General features: G+C 38.1%; 5 non-coding genes across 5 annotated transcripts; all 5 read right to left on the bottom strand.

Annotated features, from left to right (window-relative positions):
* Positions 1–3,040: 3,040 nt before the first annotated feature.
* On the bottom strand, positions 3,041–3,110 carry Trnak-cuu. The gene has a single exon. It is a non-coding gene; the product is annotated as a tRNA-Lys (tRNA).
* A 1,254-nt stretch (positions 3,111–4,364) lies between these two features.
* Positions 4,365–4,437, bottom strand: Trnak-cuu. Its single transcript has one exon. It is a non-coding gene; the product is annotated as a tRNA-Lys (tRNA).
* A 1,076-nt stretch (positions 4,438–5,513) lies between these two features.
* Trnak-cuu lies at positions 5,514–5,586 on the bottom strand. Its single transcript has one exon. It is a non-coding gene; the product is annotated as a tRNA-Lys (tRNA).
* Positions 5,587–6,662: 1,076 nt separating this feature from the next.
* On the bottom strand, positions 6,663–6,735 carry Trnak-cuu. Its single transcript has one exon. It is a non-coding gene; the product is annotated as a tRNA-Lys (tRNA).
* A 682-nt stretch (positions 6,736–7,417) lies between these two features.
* Trnak-cuu lies at positions 7,418–7,490 on the bottom strand. Its single transcript has one exon. It is a non-coding gene; the product is annotated as a tRNA-Lys (tRNA).
* Between the last annotated feature and the right edge of the window lie 16,132 nt (positions 7,491–23,622).

The raw sequence follows: 23,622 nt of genomic DNA, 5'->3' as shown, positions 1-23,622 counted from the left end.
TGTTTATGTCTGTCATTACCAAATTAACCAGAGAAGCTCCAGAGCCTACCAAAGAGCCAATCCTGATGACAGGAGACAAGTAAGGAAAAGTAATAGGCGCCATTGTTTTGTGTCACTGTCTATCAATAGATGGCAGTTTTTGTGGCGTGACGCGATTGTGATAGCGCCTCCTAGCGGATTACAAGCAATAAACAGTAAGCGATCATCCAATACGCCTGCCGTATACAGCGTTCTTCCACCCTATTGACCTCTGGTCGAAAATGACCGTCAGACACAATTAATTTAAACAGACGTTCATGTAATACACAACGTTTATGGTTTATCCAACGTCCACTGAAGTAGTTTCCGTCTGCTCAAGGACAGCTCGTAAGTGGTTTACTTGTGTCCAAGGTCAGTCTAGTACATCTTCATAATCACGCCGATGTCCAATTTGATATTTCGATACAGACTGTAGCCCCCGAGAACAATGTGACGGATCCATCGATTCAGCCAGACCGTTCTGTTTTGGTCGCGCGTGCTCGTGACAAATGAGCAGATGAGGACGTATTTTGATTTCATTGCGGTGATCGTGTCTATGCCAAAATAATGTTTCATAATAAATGTTTTCAGTCATGCTAGACCAGACTACATCAACAAGACCCACGTTGTTTATGGTTAAGTATATATATAAATGTTCGGTCCTGATCTACATGTAATCTAGGTCAAAACCAGCTATGACCGCATTGTCTCGAATAAGACACAATCTTGTTTGCGAGTGGCAGATTCGGCGAGCAGGAAAACTCAAGATCATACCATAATACTTGATTATTGTTTATAAACATGCCAAGGTCATATAAATAAGAAATTTGACCCTTCTATCGAAATTCTGCATTAAACTAAATCCCTGGTCTTGACCAAATCCTGGGTCCATCACCTGCTGGAAAACTGGACATTTGGCGTTACATCGGTGATAATTGCTACAATCTTAAGATCGTTATAATTTGCACCTGATGTCAGATATGATTTTGTTTCTGAAGTTTATGTCTCAAGTTACTCGTGTCGTTCCAAAACTGGCTATGGATCATGGCAGAATGAGAAATGCCTCAAGGGCAGCGCGTGGATACTCATTAATCAAACATGGTCGTCCAAGTCTCAGGTCCATCAATGTTCGTTAAATTAAAACTTTTCCTTTGTAAAAAACGGACTACACCTACGGAAAAATGGTTCCATTTTATGGCAGAGAAGCCTTGGCTGTGATTTAATAGTTCAATTCCTGAGTGACCATTTTCAATCTCAGTTCCAAGCAGTTGACTTATTCTCTGTCTTGCCGTCGTTCTCGCAAATTGCCTGAAAGTTTTCGTGTATTGTTCCTAAACCAGTAAACCTTGTTTTCTGAATAGTGATGATTCTGACATTTGGCCTTAAGTATAAATGTTTCTACATAACAACGTCTCGTATGTGAATTGAGTGAGTTTTTAGTATGATTACGACTTATACGGGTCTCTATGTAACGCCTCGTGTCTGACCTTTAACATTGTGTATAGTTACCGATAAGCGTCGTAACTGACCTTTAACCTTTCATGTTACCTGTATAATTGTGCCTCGTATCTGACCTTTAACCTTGTGTTTTCTGTAAAATTACACCTCGTATTTGACCACCTGTTGTGTTTTTTCTAAATAATTCCGCCTCGTATCTGAGTGACCTTACCTCTCTTGTAACCCTTTTTTACGCCTCGTGTATGACCTTTAAACTTGACCTCTTGGAAAATATTTTCCGTCTTATACATTATTGAAAATATGACCCTCTGCAATCTCTGTAGGTCGCTCTCTTTATCGATAGCATGGTTAGAGAGTCGAGGTCGTTTGTACTAGTATCTCGCTTACAATGAGCTCCGAACTGGTGCGCACCTTGTAGGCTACTAGATTGATGGTCAGTGGCTGAACTCTGATGTCTGGGTCATATATTGTATTCTCGCGAGAGCTTGTCAGGACCCGATGATGTATCCGGTCTGACGCACTTCTTCTATCCAATCCGCACGTGGTTAAGAATTTGCTCACGCGAGACTTTCATAATTTGTTTATTCGATCGTAGCCTCGCAAGTTCGGTACGCTAACGATACTGTAATTGAGTGCTTGCCCTTTGTAGGCTGCAGGTGGTTCCGGTCAGCACTTCCGTGCGAGATTCTATGAGACATGGGCGAGACTGTGTAAATCATCTGCCAACCACACGGGTTTCGTTTCGAGTACACACGGGATCACCAGCTTTAAGATGATATGAATGACTGATATGTTACTGCATATTAATGGAAAAAAAACTCATTTATTTAAAGCACGTAAACTAGCTGACCATGTACCGAAGAATAGCATGCGCGCAAGTGTATCCGAACGGAGATGCGTCCCCGGACACACTGACTACCTGTACAATAGGTGGAAAAATCTCAACATATCACACACACAAAAAAAGTATTTTGAAATCACTTTTCAATACATATATTATATAATGAGATAATAATTAACAAGGAAGTGATGTGTTTTTTTAGTTGGTAATCAATTAAGCTGTGAAGCAAATTAAGTTGTCAATACTAATCCTTCCTGAAACAATTAAGGTATAAACATACATATATTTTGTGTGTGTATGTGTGTGTGAGGGAGTGTGCGTGTGTGTGTGTTTTTTTGTTTTGTTTTGTTTTTCTTTGTTTTTTAAATAAAAATTATATTTTTATATGAGTATTCATAAGAATAGTTTTTGTCAGTGAAAACAGTGTCCATTCATCCATGCTTTTATCTTGCAAAAATGTCGAATTTTTGGATTTTTGAACATTCACCAACCCATACATGTACATGTACACTATGGATAGACTGTTATACTGAATTCAGAAATATTTTGTATGAAAAGTATCAAGGTAATTTAATGGATATTAATGTGTTTCATACATGATAACGTACAGTTGTCTCGACTGCTATTATGATGGTAATCAGAGTTCAATAAAGATGACAAAAAGTCTAATTAAACACCGACATTAATTAATAATGAATAAACGAGTTACTAAAATAAAAAAAACGCCCAACGTGGGGCTCGAACCCACGACCCCGAGATTAAGAGTCTCGTGCTCTACCGACTGAGCTAAGGCCATAGCCCAGCTAGCCGGGCAGTTGTTACCCACGTGCACGTCTATTTATCCGCTAAACACGTTAACAACGCCAACGTGTAGGGGTGTATGTGTATGGTATTCTACTTATATTCAAATCCAGTAATCTGATTGGTGCGGTAGAAAATGACTTCGGAAAATCTGGCCAATCAGAAACGTCACTTTATATGTTCTTTGGTTTATGTGACAATATGGCACATCACAAAAAATGCCGGCGCATGGTCACAACAATGTTGGTATACTGGTTTCTATTTCCTAGACAAAGAAAAGTTTCATAAATAAGAAGCATTTTTGATTAATGGATGAAAATATTACCGTACGGGTACTATTCATTGTCGAATATTTAGAGTTTCGAACATTCAACAACCCGTATAAACTACTGATAGTCTGCTTTACTGAATTCAGAAATATGTTGTTTAAGAAGTACCAAAGAAATCAACACGTTAATCACAAACGTGTACGGGCGTATGTCTATGATATCCTACTTATACTATTTGTCAGTATGTAACACACGAGTAAGGGGACTTCGCTAATAGGTCGTCTAATTAGTGTAAATGTAATATTTATTGCACGAGCATTGATGACAGTTATCCAGTAATTGCTCGTGAATAGCATCACCGAAGCATGTGCAATAATGCTGCGGTATGTGTTTGACTTATTCATCCCCATCGAATGTACCGACGTGATATGTCTTCGCATAGCACCGATCAATTTCGTGGGGGCATTTACACACAAAAACCTTGTATCCATGAAATAGTCATGAAGCAAATCCATTAGTCTGATTGGTTCCGTATAAAATGGCTGCGGAAAATCTGACCAATCAGAAGCGTCATTTTATATGTTCTTTGGTTTGGACAATATGGCACATCACTAAGAATGTCGGCGCATGGGCACAGCAATGTTGGTTTCTATTTTCAAGGCAAAGGAAAGTTCACCAATAAAAAGCATTTTGATTGATCGATGAAAATATTAATATTCAATGTGGATTTTTTAGAATTCCGAACATTCAACAACTTGTATAAACTACTGATAGATTGTTTTACAGAATTCCGAAATATGTTGTATGAGAAGTACCAAAGTAAATGGAGATTAGTGTGTTGTACACACGGAAATTGACAGTTGTCTCCTTAGTTACCATGGTGCTAATCAGAGTTCATCACAGCTGACAAAGAATTAAGTAAAGACTGGCATTTATAAAATAATAAATTACGGATTTACTAGAATAAAAAAAGGAAACGCCCAACGTGGGGCTCGAACCCACGACCCCGAGATTAAGAGTCTCGTGCTCTACCGACTGAGCTAGCCGGGCAGTTATTACCCACGTGCACGTCTTCCATCTCTCGATCCTGTTGGCACGTTCATAACAAACGTGTTGGGACGTATGTGTATGATATTCTACTTATACTATTTGTCAGTATGTAACACACGAGTAAGGTGACTTCGCTAATAGCTCGTCGAATGAGTGTAAATGTGATTCTATTGCACACGCATTGATGATAGTTATCCAGTAATTGCTCGCGAATAGTATTACCGACGCATGCGCAATAATGATATGACGGTATGTGTTTGACTTATCCATACCCATCGTCGGTACCCGGGTGATATGTCTTCGCATAGCTCCGATCGATCCCACGAGGGCACTTGAACAAAAACAAAACAAAACAAAAAACTTCGTATTCATGAATGATTCATGAAGCAAATCCAGTAATCTTATTGGTTCGGTAGAAAATGGCTTCAGAAAATCTGACCTATCAGAAACGTCATTTTATGTACTTTGGTTGATGATATGATATGATATGATATGATATGATATGATATGATAGATAATGGATGCAGGCAATATGCCTCTATATCCATATCTCAATTATTGAATTAAAATGTTAGTGTTTCTTCCGGATGTTGCGTTATAACCCGCCAAATGGTCGTATTTCAAATCAAGGTCCTTCCAGTGGATATCAAGGTTTATTTCAAATACACATTGATTGCCATATTGTTTGACAATATGGCATATCACAAAGAATGCTGGTGCATGGGCACAGCAATGTTGGTAAACCGTTTCTATTTTCCAGACAAAGAAAAGTTTCATTAATAAGAAGCATTTTAATTGATCGATAACACTTAAAATTTAATGTGGAATTTTTAAAATTTCAAACATTCAACAACTTGTATAAACTACTGATAGGCTGTTTTACAGAATTCAGAAATATGTTGTATGAGAAGTACCAAAGTAAATGGAGATTAGTGTGTTGTACACACGGAAATGGACAGTTGTCTCCTCTGTTACCATGGTGCTAATCAGAGTTCATCACAGCTGACAAAGAATTAAGTAAAGACTGGCATTTATAAAATAATAAATTAGCGATTTACTAGAATAAAAAAAGGAAACGCCCAACGTGGGGCTCGAACCCACGACCCCGAGATTAAGAGTCTCGTGCTCTACCGACTGAGCTAGCCGGGCAGTTATTACCCACGTGCACGTCTTCCATCTCTGGATCCTGTTGGCACGTTCATAACAAACGTGTTGGGACGTATGTGTATGATATTCTACTTATACTATTTGTCAGTATGTAACACACGAGTAAGGTGACTTCGCTAATAGCTCGTCGAATGAGTGTAAATGTGATTCTATTGCACACGCATTGATGACAGTTATCCAGTAATTGCTCGCGAATAGTATTACCGACGCATGCGCAATAATGATATGACGGTATGTGTTTGACTTATCCATACCCATCGTCGGTACCCGGGGGATATGTCTTCGCATAGCACCGATCGATCCCACGAGGGCACTTGAACAAAAACAAAACAAAACAAAAAACTTCGTATTCATGAATGATTCATGAAGCAAATCCAGTAATCTTATTGGTTCGGTAGAAAATGGCTTCGGAAAATCTGACCTATCAGAAACGTCATTTTATGTACTTTGGTTGATGATATGATATGATATGATATGATATGATATGATATGATATGATATGATGCAGGCAATATGCCTCTATATCCATATCTCAATTATTGAATTAAAATGTTAGTGTTTCTTCCGGATGTTGCGTTATAACCCGCCAAATGGTCGTATTTCAAATCAAGGTCCTTCCAGTGGATATCAAGGTTTATTTCAAATACACATTGATTGTCATATTGTTTGACAATATGGCATATCACGAAGAATGCTGCCGCATGGGCACAGCAATGTTGGTATACCGTTTCTCTTTTCCAGACAAAGAAAAGTTTCATTAATAAGAAGCATTTTAATTGATCGATAACACTTAATATTCAATGTGGAATTTTTTTAGAATTCCGAACATTCAACAACCCGTATAAACTACTGATAGGCTGTTTTACTGAATTCAGAAATATGTTGTATGAGAAGTACCAAAGTAAATGAGGATTAGTGTATTGTACACACGGAAATGGACAGTTGTCTCGTCTGTTACCATGGTGGTAATCAGAGTTCATCACAGCTGACAAAGAATTAAGTAAAGACTGGCATTTATAAATAATAAATTACCGATTTTCTAGAATAAAAAAAGGAAACGCCCAACGTGGGGCTCGAACCCACGACCCCGAGATTAAGAGTCTCGTGCTCTACCGACTGAGCTAGCCGGGCAGTTATTACCCACGTGCACGTCTTCCATCTCTCGATCCTGTTGGCACGTTCATAACAAACGTGTTGGGACGTATGTGTATGATATTCTACTTATACTATTTGTCAGTATGTAACACACGAGTAAGGGGACTTCGCTAATAGCTCGTCGAATGAGTGTAAATGTGATTCTATTGCACACGCATTGATGACAGTTATCCAGTAATTGCTCGCGAATAGTATTACCGACGCATGCGGAATAACGCTGCGGTATGTGTTTGACTTATTAATCTCCATCAAAGGTACGGACGTGATCGTTCTTCAATGGTGTTCCGTTAGGGGCCAAATTTCCAATATCGCTCCTTCGACCTAAACGCGAAGGAACGAAGGAGCGAAGAAGCGAAGAAGCGAAGAAGCGAAAATACGATAGCGAAGGAGCGAAAACACGATGGCGAAGGAGCGATGGAACTCCGCTCCTTCGCCATCGTGTTATAGCTCCTTCGTCATCGTATTTTCGCTCCTTTGCTTCTTCGCTCCTTCACCATCTTGTTTTCGCTCCTTCGCTCCTTCACGTTTAGGTCGAAGGAGCGATATTGGAAATTTGGCCATTACGGAACAACATATCCATCATAGCTGACAAAGAATTAAGTAAAGACTGGCATTTCTAAAATAATAAATTACCGATTTTCTAGAATAAAAAAGGAAACGCCCAACGTGGGGCTCGAACCCACGACCCCGAGATTAAGAGTCTCGTGCTCTACCGACTGAGCTAGCCGGGCAGTTATTACCCACGTGCACGTCTTCCATCTCTCGTTCCTGTTGGCACGTGCATTACAAACGTGTAGGGACGTATTTGTCAGTATATAACACACGAGTAAGGTGACTTCGCTAATAGGTCGTCTAATGAGTGTAAATGTGATTCTATTGCACAAGCAATGATGGCAGTTATGCAGTAATTTCTCGTGAATAGTATTACCGGCGCATACGCAATAATGCTGCGGTATGTGTTTGACTTATTCATATCAATCGTCGGTAGGTGTACCCGCGTTATCTGTCTTCGCATAGCTCCGATAGATCCCGCAAGGGCACTTGAAACAGAAACAAAAAAACTAGTATTCATGAATCAAATGAAGTAATCTTATTGGTTCGATAGAAAATGGTTTCGGAAAATCTGGCCAATTAGAAACGCCGTTTGGTATGTTTTTTGGTTTGTTTGACACAATGGAGCAGTCAGTTCTCCAACAGGGTCATGATCAAACGAGTGAAACGTAGAAAAGACTCCGTTGGGGCCGACGATGACTCCTCGTTATTAGGCAATCCAAAGTAAAATTCCACAACACTCTGCCCGCGTGATAAACACAACTGCAATGACATCATAATTTATTTGATGACGTTACCCTTAAACGTTGTACCGTCTGTTTAACAGAGATATCAATTCAAGTCTAGATTTAAGATTACACAAGCATGTAATGAGTCTTTCCTTTTTTGTGTATCAAACGTTTCAGTTCATAAAATCCCTTCTGACCCAATGTTGCGATAATACAACATTTCTTTTTTTTTCCGTCAGAATTCCGAGCCATGGCGGAATAGACCGAGATATTGAGATATGATATGGCTCCACGGTGCCGTATACTTGGTTAGAATGTATGCTCATACGTGACGGTCGACTTGTATTGTCCACAATGCGATCTGATCGGCGGTTGTAATGACGCGAGTAACGTTAGATCGACTTGACGATGACGATTCAAAGATTATTGACATTCCCAGAGGTGCGGACTTTCTGTCAATGGGAGGCAAACGCCATGTAACAGTACGTATCAGACCCCCCCCCCCCTCTTTTGGGGCAGGGGTGGTGGTGGGTGTTGAATCACGAACCTTTACATTTAGGAAGAAAGTATAGGACTAGGTATTGCAAGGTTGAAATATGCAGCTGAATCCGTACTCCATTACATGCTTCCTTAAGTCATCGAAGATACAAAACGCCTTCGATAGGCTCGTGTCAATACGTATAGCATTATTACACAAACCTTCACAACCTATAGCAATACCACTCATAGCATTATAGCATTACTACCCATAGCATCACAACCCATAGCATCACCACCAATAGCATCACCACATATGACATTACAACCCAAAGCATCACAACCCATAGCATCACAACCTATAGCATCACAACCCATAGCATCACCACTCATAGCATCACTACCCATAGCAACACCACTCATATCATTACTACCCATAGCATCACCACCAATAGCACCACCACCACCGATAGTATCACCACCAATAGCATCACAACCAATGTCATCCACCACCAATAGCATCACCACCAATAGCATCAGCGCCAGCAATGTCAGCATTGATACAATAATCGAGATCCACGATAGTCACAAGGTTAACAATATCATCAACTATGATGAGGTTCGTTATGAGGTCAAACATAACAACATCATAAACAGGGACAAATATATCGATACCATATTCAAGGTCAAATATGTCGATACCATATTCAAAGTCAAATATGGCGCTACCATATTCAAGGTCGAATATGATAATATCATAACCAAGATCAAACATAACGATATCATAAACAGGGACACATATAGCGTTACCATATTCAAGGACAAATATAACGATATCATATTCAAGGTCAAATATAATACGATATCATAAGTAAGGTCAAATATAACACGATATATAAACAAGGTCAAATATAACGATATATAAACAAGGTCAATATAACACGATATCATAAACAAGGTCAAATATAACACGATATCATTTTCAAGGTCAAATATAACACGATATCATTTTCAAGATCAAATATAACACGATATCATAAACAAGGTCAAATATAACGAGATATCATAAACAAGGTCAAATACGACACGATATCATATTCAAGGTCAAATATAACGAGATATCATAAACAAGGTCAAATATAACACGATACCATAAACAAGGTCAAATTTAACACGATATCATAAGCAAGGTCAAATACGACACGATATCATATTCAAGGTCAAATATAACGAGATATCATAAACAAGATCAAATAAAACATGACATCATAAACAAGGTCAAATATAACACGATATCAACAACAAGGTCAAATATACCACGATATGATAAACAAGGTCAAATATAACACGATATCACAAACAAGGTCAAATATACCACGATATCATAAACAAGGTCAAATATAACACGATATCATTAACAAGGTCAAATATAACACGATATCAACAACAAGGTCAAATACGACACGATATCATCAACAAGACCAAATACGACACGATATCATATTCAAGGTCAAATATAACGATATCATAAACAATGTCAAATATAACACGATATCATACACAATGTCAAATATAACACGATATCATAAACAAGGTCAAATATAACACGATATCATAAACAAGGTCAAATACGACACGATATCATGGACGGCGGATGACTGTTGTGATAAGGCTGCAACAGACGCTTTACACCTTAAGATGTTGATTTTTTTTACAAAATATAGTTCCGATAAGCTTGTCAAAAAGAACACCAAACATTCAGCTAACTCTGATAGTTAATACTTATTTTAATTTATTTTGTGAATAATACTGATATTTAACATTCAAACGTTCCGGGTCAGGTCATAGTGACGTCACCCTATCGAGAACAAGAGCACGTGAAGTGAGCACGTGAAGCTTGTCTTTTCCCAAGGATGAGAAAAATCTCACCCCGGTAAAACTGCGGATATCCCTGTCCAGGGTAAGAGAAAAGTAATCATCCCCGATACTATCGATAGAGAACAGCGTGCAGTTGAACCATACAACATAACCAGTTCATATTGCTGCCTCTCGATTGCCGGGAGGTATGACGGAAATTGCATTCGAGACTTCAGAAAATTGAGATTTGGATTGAATTATTGAGACAATGACAACGGAAAGTACAATTTAATATCGCCAACGGCTTGTTTTATTTGACATTAAAGGAGGTATTTCAATGTGTATGGGTAAGAGTATGAGGGTGTGTGAGTGTGTGTGTGTGTGTGTGTGTGTGTGGGGGGGGGGGGGGGGGGGGGGGGGTAAGAGTGTGTGTAGGTGAGGGGTAAGGCTGTGTGAGTGGTTGAGGGTGCGTGGGTAAGAGTTTGTGTGGGTGAAAGTGTGTGAATGTGTGGGTGAGGGGTGAGGGGATGTGTGGGTGAGGGGATGTGTGTGGGTGAGGGGATGTGTGTGGGTGAGGGGTGAGGGGATGTGTGGGTGAGGGGATGTGTGTGGGTGAGGGGTGAGGGGATGTGTGGGTGAGGGGATGTGTGTGTGTGAGGGGTGAGGGGATGTGTGGGTGAGGGTGTGTGTGGGTGAGGGGATGTGTGTGGGTGAGGGGATGTGTGTGGGTGAGGGGTGAGGGGATGTGTGTGGGTGAGGGTGTGTGGTGGGAAGGAGAGGGTACATAAGTATACACTAATCGGACTCTGGTGTCGAACCAGTAGTATATAATATTTACAAAGTACTACTGAGTTATAACTAATATTACCACACACTCTGTATCAGGTTGTTATTACACCTCCCCGTGTCTTAAAATCAACAACCTTAAGAGTTGACTGCCTCCATAGCAACCAGTGTAAACATTCACATCAGTACGGGCCTACATGGAATTGTGGTTGATGGTAGGAAGAGTAAAATTATTGATTTCTACGAATTTCGAAGAAGTACCAATTAAATTGTCATCGTGTAATGTTGATGGGTATAGACAACGAAAATGAAGTCGGTGTGTCAAGTTTAGTGATATCATAAAACAGGCCAATTTAACTATACCATAGACAAGGTCAAATGTAATGATATCATAAACCAGGTCAAATATAGCGATACCATATTCAAGGTCAAATATAACGATACCATATTCAAGGTCGAATATAATATGGTATCATAACCAAGGTCAAAAATAACGATATCATAAACAGGGACAAATATAGCTTCACTATATTCAAGGTCAAATATAACGATATCATATTCAAGGTCGAATATAACGATATCATATTCAAGGTCGAATATAACGATATCATAACCAAGGTCAAAAATAACAATATCATAAACAGGGGAAAATATAGCTTCACTGTATTCAAGGTCAAATATAACGATACCATATTCAAGGTCAAATATAATGATACCATATTCAAGGTCAAATAGAATAATATCACAACCAAGGTCAAACATAGCGTTATCAAAAACAGGGACAAATATAGCGATACAATATTTAAAGTCAAATATAGCGATATCATATTCAAGTTCAAATATAACGATACCATATTCAAGGTCAAATATAGCAATACCATATTCAAGGTCAAATATAACGCTACCATTAACAGGGTCGAACATAATGACAATATAGATAAAGTCTAATATGGATAGTGTCACAGCCAGTCACTACATTTAACATCAATGATAATCCGGAAGGTCAAAGTACTACAGCCAAGGTCAATGTGATAAAGGCATGAGGATAAAGTGATCATCCCCCACACTATTGATAGAGAACAGCGCACCGTTGGTAACAGACCAGACAATACAGCCAGTTCATATTGCTGTCGGTTTGGATTGCCGGGAGTTATGACGGAAATTTCATTCGAGAGTTTAGAAAATAGAGATTTGGATTCAATTACCAAGAGAATGGCAACGGAAAGTGCAATTTAATATTGCCAACGGCTTGTTTTACTTTATGACAAAGGGGTATTTCATTGTAAATGTATATGGGTGAGTGTGTGTGTGTGAGGTGAGTGAGGGTGCGAGCGCGGATCCAGGAATTTGAAAAGGGGGGGGGTTCCAGAAATTTAGTGGTAATGCGAGCGCCATAGACGCGAGCCGAATTTTGTTGGAGTCTATTTCTGGGTGAGTGGGGTTTGGCATAGGCGTTTTTATCAAGGCTAACCCCCAGGACCACCCCCCCCCCCCCCCCCCCCACCCCCCACCCCCCACCCCCCTGGATCCGCTAGCCAGTGGTATATATTTACATATTTCTATGGAGTTATAACTAACGTAGTCACACGTTCTGTATCAGTTTGTTTCAACAACCTTAAGAAATGACTGCCTCCATAGCAATCAGCGTAAACATGCACATCAGTATAGGCCTACATGGAATTGTGGTTGATGGTAGGAAGAGTAAAATTATTGATTTCTTCGAATTTCGAAGAAGTACAAATTAAATTGTCGTTGTTCAATGTTGATGGGTATAGACAACTAGAATGAAGTAGGAGTTGGAGAAATCGTGGCGACACATCTGATAAACGTTTCATCAAACGGGTGACAGCACGAGAATGGCTGAACTGATCGTAGTTCATATACTGGTGATAATCTGAAATTGGTACATTTCTTTGGGAAATCGTGAACAAAATTTGTATGCTGAAATTAAACCACAATTATATCTTGGTGGAATTATTTCGCTCTAAAGACATTACGATTATTGTCATCAAATTAACTTGATACATGCATACTAGACACGCTTTAAGACAGATTTGACATGCTCCGAAATGGTATTCAATCATATTTACTCTTATCTGTCCGTTTGAATAAACATGTACACTAACTTCTCTCTCTATATATATATACTTGCCAAACAATGCCATGATATTAACTAACTAGAAGGAAGTGTGCTTTGCGAAATGTATGATAAATGTAAACACGAGCCCTATGGGCCTTAACGATCACCTCAGTTTTGATATGCTTTTGCAGATTTGATTCCCGTGACCTTGTGTTTGAGGTCAACGTCGTTCACCCCGGCATGCTACAGGCAGTTCTCAAAGACGTTTAAGCGATTTTAACATAATTGACCGTGACTTTGAATGAAGGTCAAGGTCATTCATGTTTAGGGGTTATATTGGTTAAAGGTGTACCGACACTTTATCACTAGCCCTCCACCACTGGGTTGCGAGTTCGAAACCTACGTGGGGCAGTTGCCAGGTACTGACCGTAGGCCGGTGGTTTTTCTCCGCGTACTCCGGCTTTCCTCCACCTCCAAAACCTGGCACGTCCTCAAATGACCCTGGCTGTTAATAGGACGTTAAACAAAAACAAACCAAACCAAACATTCATTTTAACATACTAAAGGCTCAATTTCTATACTCTGGACTTCTTGGTTTATTAGAGAAGTTTTTTTTAAAGAGTTTAGCATATTTGACTCCTGCGACGTTGAATGAAGGTCAATGCCATTCATTTCAACAATCTTGATAGCTCTTCACTCAAGCATGCTATAGGCCTAATATCAGGTATCTTGCTTAATGAGAAGACATTCAAAGCTTTTGGCAAATTTGACCCAAGACCTTAAATGAAGGTCAAGGTCATTCATTTGAACAATCTTGATAGCCCTTCACCCCAGCATGCTTAAGGCCTAATACAATATCTCAGGGCCTCTTGTTTAGTGAAAAGAAGTCATTTACAGATTTTAGCATATCTGATCCATGTGACCTTGAATGAAAGTCAAGTCATGCATTTGAACAATCTTGATAGTCCTTCACCCCAGCATGGTTTAAGCCCAATATCAGATATCTAGGCCTCTTGGTTATTGAGAGGAAGTCGAAAATGTAAATTGTTTACAAACAGACGACGACGGACAAAAAGAGATTAGAATAGTTGACTTGAGACTTTGTGACCTAATAAAAGCACTGAACTGCCTTACAATGGTATATTATAGATGTTACATACGACAGAAGTTTTCATAGAATATGTAATATTGTGCTATCGCCATATCATGTTGGCCATCAAAGTCCTGTCATGTACAAGGACAACAAGAGGCCCATGGGCCTAAATGGTCACCTGATTTTTGAAATATTTCGGTAAATTTGAATGAAAGAATGAATTTCAAAACAAATAAAACAAATAATAGTCAAAAATGTGATTTCCCTATAACTATAGTAAAGTTTATCCCCTCCCATAGTGCAAACGCGAGACCCCAGGGCTAGGAAATTCACAATTATGGTAAAGCACCTTAAGACCCTTCGATCTGTGAAGAGTATTTAATTCTACCTTATTTGGGTTGTAAGAAGAAGATTTTTGAAATTTCAGTTAATTTGACCCTTTTTGGCCCCGCCCATCAGCCCCTGAGGGTCAGTCAGGGCCAACATGTACATCAAACTGTCATCCCAAGCTGATAACGTTAACGAAGTTAGAATGAATTCCAATAAAAATTCAACAAATAATAGTCAAAAATGTGATTTCCCTATATAAACTATAGTAAAGTTTACTCCCTCCCCAGGGGAGACCCCAGGGTCATGAAATTCACAATTTTGGTAAAGCACATTAAGACCCTTTCATCTATGAAGAGTATTTAATTCTACCATATCTGAGAGTAGAGAAGAAGATTTTTGAAATTTTAGTCAATTTGACCCTTTTTGGCCCCGCCCACCAGCCCCTGGGGGTCAACCAGGGCCAACATGTACATACCATCAAACTGTTATCCTATGCTGTTAATTTGAACCAAGTTAGAATAAATTCCAATAGAAATCCAACAAATAATAGTCAAAAATGTGATTTCCCTATATAAACTATAGTAAAGTTTACCAACCTACCCAGGGGCAAACGTGAGACCCCAGGGTCATGAAATTCACAATTTTGGTAAAGCACCTTAAGACCCTTCCATCTATGAAGAGTATTTGATTCTAACATATCTGAGAGTAGAGAAAAAGATTTTTGAAATTTTAGTCAATTTGACCCTTTTTGGCCCCGCCCACCAGCCCCTGGGGGTCAACCAGGGCCAACATGTACATACCATCAAACTGTCATCCCATGTTGATAATTTGATACAAGTTAGAATGAATTCCAATAGAAATTCAACAAATAATAGTCAAAAATGTGACTTCCCTATATAAACTATAGTAAAGTTTACCCCCCTCCCCAGGGGCAAACGTGAGACCCCAGGGTCATGAAATTCACAATTTTGGTAAAGCACCTTAAGACCCTTCCATCTAAGAAGAGTATTTGATTCTGCCATATCTGAGAGTAGAGAAGAAGATTTTTGAAATTTTAGTCAATTTGACCCTTTTTGGCCCCGCCCACCAGCCCCTGGGGGTCAACTAGGGCCAACATGTACATACCATCAAACTGTCATCCCATGCTGATAATTTGATACAAGTTAGAATGAATTCCAATACAAATCCAACAAATAATAGTCAAAAATGTGATTTCCCTATATAAACTATAGTAAAGTTTACCCCCTCCCCAGGGGCAAACGTGAGACCCCAGGGTCATGAAATTCACAATTTTGGTAAAGTACCTTAAGACCCTTTCATCTATGAAGAGTGTTTGATTCCATCTTATCTGTGAGTAGAGAAGAAGATTTTTAGTCAATTTGACCCTTTTTGGCCCCGCCCCTCAGGCCCCTGGGGGATGGGGACCATATAATTCACAATTTTAGTTGAACTTTAGCCATAGAAGCTCCCTGCCAAATTTCATTGAATTTGGTTCAGTGGTTTTGGAGGAGAAGTTGAAAATGTAAATTGTTTACGGACGGACGACAGACGACGGACGACGACGGACAAAAGGCGATAAGAATAGGTCACTTGAGACTTTGTCTCAGGTGACCTAATAAAAACTAAAGCAAGACTATTCTGTTTAAATACATGGAGAATTTCAGGTGATAGTTAACATTGAGATATTTTTAAATAATGTGTGACCACTACACATAATGTGGATGTTAAATAGATAAACAAATAATCAATATTATGTTTGTCTTCATTAAATAAAAACAACAAATATTTCCCTTCAAAAACCCACGCCATTTTCCGCGATTTGGAAAAAATTCTAATCTATCTATGGTGGCACGGTTAATAAACATGAGCTCTAGCTGCAATATCATTGGCAGGCTATTTTGATACCCTTCTTATCAATATTTTCGGGACACCTCAGGGTTTACTCTCGAAGTCCCGAGGGTTGGAAGTGGGGGTGGGGTCATTTTTACCGAATTTCAATCTAGTCCCCCAAAACGTCTGAGAATGTGCTATACACACCAGGGGAGGTCCAAATACATGTAGACTGTAACTAATTCTCAAGTCCCTGTGCGTGGATCTGATCATAACAACTAGAAAACGCCTCATAGATCTGTAAACTGTTGAAGTTTAAATTAGACGTATTCTATGGAATATCAGCAAACATGTAAAACAAAAACATATACTCTGGTAGTGTTCCTATGTGTAGATATTTATAACTACACTCCTGGTATTGGCACAGGTTGCTTTGTGATTCATAAACATTTAGATGAAAAAAAGTAATCCATGTAATCCATCGTGTCCTCCAAGTTTTTGTTCATGTGGACTTTTGTGACTCATAAGAGGACAAGTGCCTGCAATCTTTATAAAGTACATTGTACACTACGGGCAAGGTTAATAATTAAAGGACCTTTTAAAACGAGATTTTTACAATATCTCAATTATCCTCGCTGCTATTATGTTCTGATGTCCAATCCAACTCTTTGACAAATCTAATTTGTTAATTTCATTTCCATCACTTCCTCAATTAGCACATCATAAATTAGCAATTATGTCCCGTATTTCCTTTGTGGAGAAAATATGCTGTTGAGACTTCTTTTTTTTTCATTTTGTAATGAAAACCACAACAAAATCATACTTGTGGCAATTTTTTGTTTTTGTTTTTCTAAATGCTTACAACAAAAACAAACACAGCCTCCTTTCCCGTTGTTGACAAATGATAAGAGGGCACGGATTACAGAGACAACAAGACATTACTTCAATGATACATTTACAACATTTTTGTAGTAAAAATGATAATATAATACCCTCATGGAATTTTATTCAATGGTCTGTTTGTAGTGTTATTTTTATTATTGCACTTTAAAATAAATCAATATTTAAGAAATCTAATGAAACACCCCAACCAGTCACATAGGACTGGCGGTTATAGTAAAATTCAGCCATAAAATGTTCACGTTGAAGAAAATAGTCCCAATGCATATTGCTTTATGATCAAATGATGTTGTTTGATGGTTTAAAAAAAACTTCAATGGTCTATTGTACTTGAGAAAATATTCCAACCACAGTGTGATAAAATCTCCAGTCAGTACAGGTAATACAAATATTTACGATACCCTGGATTACGTTTATATAACATCATTCTATCAATCATGTCAAACAAACACCTGTCTGTTGGAGCAGATAGAACAATAGCTATCAAAATGGAGCAAAGGCATTCACTTTGTCTATAGTGAGGGCATGTGACCAAGTTATCCAAAGATGTACTACAAATAATAACTATGTCCATAGCCAGGGCATGTGACCAAGTTATCCAAAGATGTACTACAAATAATAACTACATGTATGTCTATAGTGAGGGCATGTGATCAAGTTTCGGAGTAAGTCACCCAAAGATGTATTACCATGATAACTTTGTCTATAGTGAGGGCATGTGACCAAATTTCAGTACAAGTCACTCTGTCACCAGAAGATGTAGTACTGATAACTTTGTCTATAGTGAGGGCACGTGACCCAATTTCAGTGTAAGTCACTCTGTCACCAGAAGATGTAGTACCAAATGCATTTAACAAAGGATGATTACTCTCTTTATAGTGAAGTAAATTTAATAAATTTTGTTTTTCAATATCATATTTATTACTCCTTTATATCAACAGACTATAGGGCAAATGACATGGCATCTGGTGCTAGCAATAATGAAAATACATAACATAAATGACTATAGAAAAAACTAGTACTTATTGTAACGGGGACGTTACAAATGTCCCCCATACAACCCCTGTAATCATTAACAAGGCATCGCAAACGATACAAATCCCCTCGCGTGCTTACACATGAACTCCGACGCAAAATGGGGGGTGGGGTTATTGCAGGACATTGAAATAACATCAGTTGTCATTTGCACTGAACTGCAATAGACATGACCTTAACCTTGACCTTGGCACCCTGAAACACGAACTCGTTCGAGGTATTCCCATGCTGGACCCATATATGAAGTTTGGTCAGGATCCGTTCAAAAATGAAGTCGCAAGAGCGCTGACAAAGATTTTCTATAAATAGTAACGGCGACCTTGACCTTGGCACCCTGAAACACGAACTCGTTCGAGGTATTCCCATGCTGGACCCATATATAAAGTTTGGTCAGGATCCGTTCAGAAATGAAGTTGCAAGAGTGCTGACAAAGATTTTCTATAAATAGTAATGGTGACCTTGACCTTGACCTTGACCTTGGCACCCTGAAACACGAACTCGTTCGAGGTATTTCCATGCTGGACCCATATATGAAGTTTGGTCAGAATCCGTTCAAAAATGAAGTCGCAAGAGCGCTGGCAAAAAGTGAACATACGTACGTACGAACGGAACGCTATATCCCCTCCCTGACTTTCGTCGTGAGGGGATAATGAAGTAGTTTGTATCAAAGCAGTGTTGGTAATGTCATACTACACTTATATACTTGTTTTCATCAATATAGATCAATGTAAAAATTTCTACCAATCAGCAGTCTCTGTGTGCTTTGCTATGGCAATGGAACCCATTTAGTTGTATTCAGTCCCCTAATACACACCAATATCTAAAGTTCAACCAATCAGAAAAGTCTGTGCTAATATGGAAACAATAAAAATATTCTTGCGCACTTCCGGTCATACACAAACACTCATGTAAAGTTCCGCCCTACGATTTTTGAGAAAATTGTCGGAAACCTTGATGTAAAGTTCGACCAATCAGAGGCCTCTGTCCGCTGATCAATACAAAATAAAAAAAAACCTCTTATATATCACTGGTCATACACGTAAACACTCATGCAAAGTTTCATTGAATTCCGCCTTATGGTTTTCGAGAAAGGTGTTGGAAACCTCGCTGGCGGAAGAAAGTGGAAGAAATTAGAAACGGAACAAAAACAATATGTCTCGCCAATCTTTACAAAGTTTGGGGGACATAATACTCAATCAGAAAACTTGGTTCAGATCTCAGTAGAGATGGCGTTTTGCATGGGTTCTGTGTATTAATCTTTTCATGAATTTGCAGGCAACAAAAATGTAATAAACCGAATATCTTAAAATGTCTTCAGTACTTACAAAATATGGAAAAGTATTAACTACATGTGACCCTTTAATCTTGACCAATGGCTATTAAAATCTGATTGCATGTAGAATATAATATTATGGTGTGGATATTAATAAATATGTTGACGGGCTCATGATATATTTTTTTCTTTGTGTGACGGACAGACTTTTGCACATACCTGCACACATTGAACCCCTTCATGGAGTGCGAGGTATAATCACAGCAGTAATGGAAGGGGAGCAACTCTTGCAATTTTGGGTATAACATTTGTATTTGTGATTTTTCCTCTGCTGTATTCCTTTTTACGAGTACATATATGTCATTGTTCCTATCTTGTCTTCTTTCCAGTCAATTTTGCTATACAATACAATGACTTGGATCATTATACCCAATGTAGGATCTATAGTGAAATAAAATAGTTTCAAATTTCAAATGTTTCAAGATTTGTTTTACATCAGCATGTTACTTTTCAGTAAAGCAGCACCAACGAAAAAAAAGGTTAATAAAAGGACAATTCATCACATCTCAGAAAGTTTATCTGCATCTATAGATTTCAGAAAAATGTAATATCGAAGTTCTGAATATTCTAATGTTCTGAAACAAATGTTTCGATTATTCTGATAATTTCAAAACATGACAAACATTCGTAAATGATTAACATACCATTTATAATTTTTATTACTCTATGACACCGAGAAGTATGACATAATGATATAGATCTCGTCCTCAATGGGTTACCATCCTTTATGACATTCTGCCTGTCTCTCCAAACTGACAGTTGAGTTCACGCCTACTGGTATGTCACATGCAGACACATAGTAGGGACATACTGCATCATTGTCTTAACACCAGTTACAAGTAAGACTGACACCAAAAACAAGTGTGATATAAATTTACTAAATACCACTGCCTAGTGTTAATTAGCCCAGTATATCTTCACGACTACCCTATATGTAATATATATATATATAAGTATTAAATCAATCCTGCTGTGAAAGGAAACGATCACAAATCTCAGTCAAATCACATTCGATCATTCTGACTGGGAAAAGGCTTGTACTTGCGTATAGTGCGCAGTGGTCTTTTTCACTTGTTAATTTTGGAAAAAAAGTGCGCACTATACGCGAATATTTACGGTAGATATTTTATAAAACGTAAACATTCCAGTCACCTGTGAATGAAAACAAAGTGTTTAGGAGTCATATAAAGCACTCTGATCAACACCAGCTGAACAGCAACTATTTAGTAAACAATGGAAATTTGAATCAACATCAACTGAATGGCAACTATTTTTATTGAACAATGACTATTTAGTAAACAATGGAAATTTAACAAAGATATATTTTCTGAACAAAGTTTTCCTAATAGTAAAATTTTATATTTCCAATCACAGAATGTGTTAATTTCCCCAAAATAAACCTATCCTGACCCCGTCGCACAGAATCATGACAGTAAAAACTTGTCCTTAATTAATACACAGAAGTACAAGCCTATCTTTTACATGGCATAATTTTTCAATTTCTAATTTTTCTGATCTCATTTTCCTCACACTAATAATATACATGTATATATTTTGGCACACACAGTGTTATACATGAATTGTTTAGTTCAAAAACCAAACAATAAAGTTATCTACATTCTAAAACAAATCCTATTAATTTCCCTGAAATACAAATAATCAAACTGTTGTATTTTCCATAAGATGCATTCTAGGAAATCAATAAGAGATTTTTTTCTCATTACTGCATGTTATTAACCCTAAAACTAACGAAATATTCTCGATAAAAAAGGTACAATTGAATTATAATACAATGTACATTGATTACAATTAATACTAATTAAATAATGAGATAATACAGTTTACTCTTAAGTGATTCTAAGCTGTTCTTAAGTTCATAAAGACACCAAAGAGATCCAAGAAATATCCTTAACCACTATTGCATGTTTACCAGGTAAAAGTTTAGTCTTTTTTCACTTTCCTCATTTTTCCTCTTAATTATCTGTTTTAGTAACAAAATATCACTGCACTTCCTTCTTTCTTATCAGACCAAAATACTAAACATGCACAATTATAGACTATGATGAACATACCAATAAAATTTGGAAAATATTCATTAAATACTGCAAGAGATATAATACTATATCAGTAGTAATATCAAAGACAATCGGGGCTATTCCATTAAAATATTTACCTGGCCTCAGGAATCCAAAATAAATCACTTCTATCCATGGTTGGATTTCTTTCCTACAAGTTCTAGGTAGTAATTTATTCAATAACTTCTATGGGTGGTACCCCTTTATTTTGAATTTATGATAACATATTTCTGAGACCAAAGTACACTACACCATGTACACATCTGGAAGGCTGTAGCACTAATGGAGTATCACAACATACCTGGTACACAGATAGGTCATTTCACTGTTCAGAATTGCACAATATTTTCGTAAGTTGTACATAATCAAAATGAAAAATTTCACAACTTATAGACAAACTTCATTCTTCATAGATGTTCTCACATCCACTACACTAAACATTGATTCAGACAAAAAATAAAACAAATCAGATAAAATGATCTTAAAGAAATGTAAGAACTCTTTTCCTAATATTAAACCAGTAAAGTTATAGTTCTGATAAATGTTTGGCTCCAAAGCTTCAACACACCAAGACTTCAACACATGCATCATAAGTCCTGTACATGTAGATATTGGTGTTCTTCTTCAGGGACTTCTTTGTTCGTATGGTCCAAATGATTTATGAGTTTTTAAAACTAAAACTTCAGGCATAAATCTTGACGGAGCTGCAGATGTTAATACAGTCCTTGAAAGTCTTTGACAAGGCTTGTCTGAAAACAATAAACAAGGGCCCAATGGGCCCAAATCGCTCACCTGCAATGCAGTGATCTTTTCATACATGGATCCTGCAGTTATTTGAAAGCATGCTACAGGACCAATATAATGTCTCTCTGCACTTTGGCTTTTCACTAAAAGTCATTTAAAGATTTAAGCATACTTGATCGACGTGACCTTGAATGTGAGTCAGGGTCATTCATTTGAAAAAACTTGGTAGCCCTTCACCCCAGCATGCTGCAGGCCAAATATTAGGTCTCTGGGACTGTTGGTTATTGAGAAGAAGTCGTTTAAAGATTTTAGCCTTTTTGACTCCTGTGACCTTGAATGAAGGTCAAGGTCATTCATTTGAACAAATTTGGTAGCCCTTTACCGCAGCATGCTACAGACCCAATATCAACTCCCTGGGACTCTTGGTTATTGAGAAGAAGTCATTTAAAGATTTTAGCCTTTTTGGCCCCTGTGACCTTGAATGAAGGTCAAGGTCATTCATTTGAACAAACTTATTAGCCCTACACCCCAGCATGCTACAGACCCAATATCAACTCCCTGGGACTGTTGGTTATTGAGAAGAAGTCGTTTAAAGATTTTAGCCTTTTTGACTCCAGTGACCTTAAATGAAGGTCAAGGTCATTCATTTGAACAAATTTGGTAGCCCTTTACCGCAGCATGCTACAGACCCAATATCAACTCCCTGGGACTCTTGGTTATTGAGAAGAAGTCATTTAAAGACTTTAGCCTTTTTGGCCCCTGTGACCTTGAATGTAGGTCAAGGTCATTCATTTGAACAAACTTGGTAGTCCTACACCCCAGCATGCTACAGACCCAATATCAACTCCCTGGGCCTGTTGGTTATTGAGAAGAAGTCGTTTAAAGATTTTAGCCTTTTTGACTCCAGTGACCTTGAATGAAGGTCAAGGTCATTCATTTGAACAAACTTGGGAGCCCTTCACCCCAGCATGCTACAGGCCAAATATTAGGTCTCTGGGACTCTTGGTTATGGAGAAGAAGTCGTTTAAAGATTTTAGCCTTTT

Source organism: Pecten maximus, chromosome 8 (assembly GCF_902652985.1).
Source record: "Pecten maximus chromosome 8, xPecMax1.1, whole genome shotgun sequence".
Taxonomy (NCBI): Eukaryota; Metazoa; Mollusca; class Bivalvia; order Pectinida; family Pectinidae; genus Pecten; species Pecten maximus.
Note: the sequence above shows the minus strand (reverse complement) of the source record. Positions and strands in the feature narration are given on the sequence as shown.